General features: G+C 53.0%; 1 non-coding gene across 1 annotated transcript in view; it reads right to left on the reverse strand.

Moving 5' to 3' along the window:
- Positions 1 to 622, reverse strand: part of LOC126435966 (small subunit ribosomal RNA) — a 1,909-nt gene extending 1,287 nt beyond the window's left edge. The window contains exon 1 of the ribosomal RNA XR_007580320.1: positions 1 to 622. This exon is cut by the window's left edge and continues 1,287 nt beyond it. This is a non-coding gene — a ribosomal RNA (small subunit ribosomal RNA).
- Between the last annotated feature and the right edge of the window lie 4,378 nt (positions 623 to 5,000).

Genomic DNA, 5,000 nt, shown 5'->3' on the forward strand with positions numbered 1-5,000 from the left:
TAATATACGCTATTGGAGCTGGAATTACCGCGGCTGCTGGCACCAGACTTGCCCTCCAATAGATACTCGTTAAAGGATTTAAAGTGTACTCATTCCGATTACGGGGCCTCGGATGAGTCCCGTATCGTTATTTTTCGTCACTACCTCCCCGTGCCGGGAGTGGGTAATTTGCGCGCCTGCTGCCTTCCTTGGATGTGGTAGCCGTTTCTCAGGCTCCCTCTCCGGAATCGAACCCTGATTCCCCGTTACCCGTTACAACCATGGTAGGCGCAGAACCTACCATCGACAGTTGATAAGGCAGACATTTGAAAGATGCGTCGCCGGTACGAGGACCGTGCGATCAGCCCAAAGTTATTCAGAGTCACCAAGGCAAACGGACCGGACGAGCCGACCGATTGGTTTTGATCTAATAAAAGCGTCCCTTCCATCTCTGGTCGGGACTCTGTTTGCATGTATTAGCTCTAGAATTACCACAGTTATCCACGTAACGTGGGTACGATCTAAGGAACCATAACTGATTTAATGAGCCATTCGCGGTTTCACCTTAATGCGGCTTGTACTGAGACATGCATGGCTTAATCTTTGAGACAAGCATATGACTACTGGCAGGATCAACCAGGGAGCTGCGTCAACTAGAGCTGAGCAGCCGGCCGCCCGGGAGTGTGTCCCGGGGGCCCGCGCGAACACGCAAGCGTCCGCTCAATTATTCTGCAAACAGGAGGAGGCTGAGCTCCCCTGCACAACACACCTCGAAACCCTCTCAGGTCCCGGCGGCGCGCAGCGCCGTCCTAAGTACTTGGTCGGGTTCGAGAGAGGCGCAATCGCCCGGAGTTAGGCGAGTAGACGCTTTAGGTGCGACCACCCGTGCTCCCAACTGAGCTTGCCGCTGCCGACAGAGGCCCGGGAGCGTGCTGTCGTGGCATTGCCGGCGGGAGACAACACGCGCCACCTACGGTGACCGGCAGCTCCAACGCCAGCGCCACAGAAGGACAAAAGCCCCACTTGGGTGCCGAAGCGAACTCTCCCAGCACAGCGCACGCGCCAACACGTCCGCACAGCTGCGATACAAACCACCTGCGAGAACCGCTGGGGCGACCGAGCAGCAGACGGCGTCGCGGCGCCGAGCGCCGGGCGGCGGCGCATCCTCAGCGCACAAAGTCCTCAATCGGACCAGCACACTGCAGATGGCCACCGCGCTTCGCACCGGGCCCGCGAGGACCTACTTTGGCCGCAAGGCGCCGCGAGCAGGGGGCGCCGGCGCGCAGCTGCGCCGCCTGCCGCGTCCGTCGGCCGGCGCGCCTGCCACTGGCCGCCCCCACCAGCCGGCTGTGGCGCGTGCGCCCACGCACCGCGCTGCCAGCACGCCGGGCGGCCCCCCCTCACCGGCCGGGGACGGTCCCACCCAGCCACCGCCGCGTATCGCCTCACACCCAGATCCCCTTTCACGTTCGTGGGCATGGTGGGTCCCCTTTCACGTTCGTGGGCATGGTGGGTCTCCCTGAAACAACCGGTTAATAGCTCGACCGATCGTCGCCAACACTGATTCACCTCTAGCGAGAACAACCGCACCACAACGGGTTACCAGTTGTTCATTTGCGTAACGTCACCAGCAAACGTACACGTCCATCGCCATTTGCAACGAGTATTGCATGCCTGTGTCAGGTGTCACAACACACTACGTCTGCCCACATAGACGCAACAACATGTGCACGCCTAGAGAACACGTGGAAGGTAGACCCCGTACGTATGCGGTGTCCATTGCGCGAACGACTGTCAGCCCGCCTCTGCAGCATGTCGCAGATGTGGAACGCGGTGCAACATGCTATCACGGTGTGTGAGAAGAGACGACTACGTCCGAATACACGCTCCACTACATCAACAGACTGCTCATGCTGATCGCCATCCAGGGCGTCCGTTCCTCCCACACGTCTGTATGGCGTACCACACTGCAATCCAGCTCTTATAGGGAGACGACACGTAGCTGCGTGCACAATATTTGGACTGTATGGTCCGCCGTTGCTAGGCGCAGTCGTCATACGGTCACATGTGCCACGATGTATCATTCAGTACATACGGACCAATGTGCAGTACAGTTTGTGGGTTTTGCGTACATCGGCGGACAGGTGACAGGCCGTACCACAACGTAGGCTGAGTACGTCGGCATGCGAAGGGCATTGAACATGCAAACTTCTCACCGACCAGCTTGCGAAGGCAGGGGGGAAGGGGGGGGGGGGCGGCATGTACGTCCTGCTGCTATCCACACTACAGTGTATAGCAGGAGCATGTGGAAAGTCAGCAACACCTGCAAGGTGTTTAACATGACGCGATACACAGGGGACCGGGCAGTGCGAGTAGGGAACTATATTGCGAGGGTTGCGGTTAGGCAACACTACACCAATTTAACGGGTTGCATAACAATTACAGAGCAGGTTCAGCGACAACGTGCGTCAGGTTAAGGCGCAATATAGTTTAGGTTACGGCGCACTTTAGGTTAGGTTAAGGCACATTATAGGTTAGGTTAAGGCACATTATAGGTTAGGTTAAGGCACAACATGGGTTAGGTTAAGGCACAACATGGGTTAGGTTAAGGCACAACATGGGTTAGGTTAAGGCACAACATGGGTTAGGTTAAGGCACAACATGGGTTAGGTTAAGGCACAACATGGGTTAGGTTAAGGCACAACATGGGTTAGGTTAAGGCACAACATGGGTTACGTTAAGGCACAACATGGGTTACGTTAAGGCACAACATGGGTTAGGTTAAGGCACAACATGGGTTAGGTTAAGGCACAACATGGGTTAGGTTAAGGCACAACATGGGTTAGGTTAAGGCACAACATGGGTTACGTTAAGGCACAACATGGGTTACGTTAAGGCACAACATGGGTTACGTTAAGGCACAACATGGGTTACGTTAAGGCACAACATGGGTTACGTTAAGGCACAAATTAGGTTAGGTTAAGGCATAAATTAGGTTAGGTTAAGGCGCAACGTAGGTTAGGTTAAGGCACAACGTAGGTTAGGTTAAGGCACAACGTAGGTTAGGTTAAGGCACAACGTAGGTTAGGTTAAGGCACAACGTAGGTTAGGTTAAGGCACAACGTAGGTTAGGTTAAGGCACAACGTAGGTTAGGTTAAGGCACAACGTAGGTTAGGTTAAGGCACAACGTAGGTTAGGTTAAGGCACAACGTAGGTTAGGTTAAGGCACAACGTAGGTTAGGTTAAGGCACAACGTAGGTTAGGTTAAGGCACAACGTAGGTTAGGTTAAGGCACAACGTAGGTTAGGTTAAGGCACGATATAGGTTAGGTTAAGGTACGATATAGGTTAGGTTAAGGTACGATATAGGTTAGGTTAAGGTACGATATAGGTTAGGTTAAGGTACGATATACGTTAGGTTAAGGTACGATATAGGTTAGGTTAAGGTACGATATAGGTTAGGTTAAGGTACGATATACGTTAGGTTAAGGTACGATATAGGTTAGGTTAAGGTACGATATAGGTTAGGTTAAGGTACGATATAGGTTAGGTTAAGGTACGATATAGGTTAGGTTAAGGTACAATATAGCTTAGGTTCAGATACACATTGTTGTAGGGAAAGGTGTATTTGGGGGGGGGGGGCGGCAGGTTCGTTGATAGTGATTATCGTAATTGGATGCCTGCGGCATTATCCGATTTGTCACGTCAGGATGCACTTTTGGCTCATGACAGGCGGCGCTCCGATTCCATGGTTGTGGCAGATCTGTGTCTTTCATTCCTGCCATTGTTTGTGTGCTGTGACAGGAGGCAGTATTGTGATGTTGGGTGCACCCCTGTGTAGGACATGTGTGGGTGTTCGTGGCTTAGCTGAGCAATGTGCGGATGTCGGAAGGGTGGGATATTGTGTTTTCTGGGTGGACCTCCCGGTCTGGTAATGATAGTGTGGATTGTGTCATGTGGCGGAGAGGATGCACTGGATGTTCTTCCATGCTGGTGGTTAGATATTGTGTGTGTGCCTGTTACAGGCAGAGAGTAGTGTGTGATAAGAGAGTAGTGTGTGATAAGAGTGTCTGGCTGACGTGTGGTTCTCATTGTGTGCAGAGTCTTTCAGCATGTATAGGGACGGTTGTATATATTATCTGTATTCTGATGGCTCTGCATCTATTACTAATCAGTGCCGTGTATACGGTTACTCTGGTTCCAGTCGAAACTGTTCTATCTCTGTACATTAGTGACACTACGGCTCCACTATGTTGCCGCCCCTGTCGGCCGTTTCCCCCAGTGTATGGCTAATGATTATCAGCAGTCAGTCTATTAGTCAATACCGGTAGTGTGACGACGTCAAATGTCCGGGATGGGGGAAGCTACACCCTTCCCGTGGGTCAGGGCCTAGAAAGACTCTTCCCACGCAGGAGACTGACTGTCGTTACTCTTCCGAGACATATATGTGCCCAGCGTTTTTTGCGACTGCGAGTGCAACGCCAGGAGGCTCGGACTGTCGTTACTCTTCCGAGAAATATATTTGCCCAGCGTTTTTTGCGACTGCGAGTGCAACGCCAGGAGGCTCGGACTGTCGTTACTCTTCCGAGAAATATATGTGCCCAGCGTTTTTTGCGACTGCGAGTGCAACGCCAGGAGGCTCGGATTGTCGTTACTCTTCCGAGATATATATTTGCCCAGCGTTTTTTGCGACTGCGAGTGCAACGCCCACGGGTGCCGACATGGATGGGGCGCTTCCTAGCTGATGGCTCAGCATGAGAATCCGTACAGTGAGCAATGCGATCGCGTCTGTAGCTTGTACGTGGTACAGCTCGCAGCTCATGAATAGGGACAGCGGGAATGTCGCATATTGGAAATATCTCTTCATGAAACGCATGTTATAGGTGTGGATTGCACCTTACGAGTGCGGGAAACGTCCGCCGTTCATCCGCTGGCGATGCGAGTTTGGCGGTTGGGGTGGGGCACGAACGGGTGCAGGTGGTGTGATTGCCGGTCCACGACTTCGTGCGGCAGAGGCACTG

The sequence above is a fragment of the Schistocerca serialis genome, unplaced genomic scaffold (assembly GCF_023864345.2).
Source record: "Schistocerca serialis cubense isolate TAMUIC-IGC-003099 unplaced genomic scaffold, iqSchSeri2.2 HiC_scaffold_1223, whole genome shotgun sequence".
NCBI classification, from domain to species: domain Eukaryota; kingdom Metazoa; phylum Arthropoda; class Insecta; order Orthoptera; family Acrididae; genus Schistocerca; species Schistocerca serialis.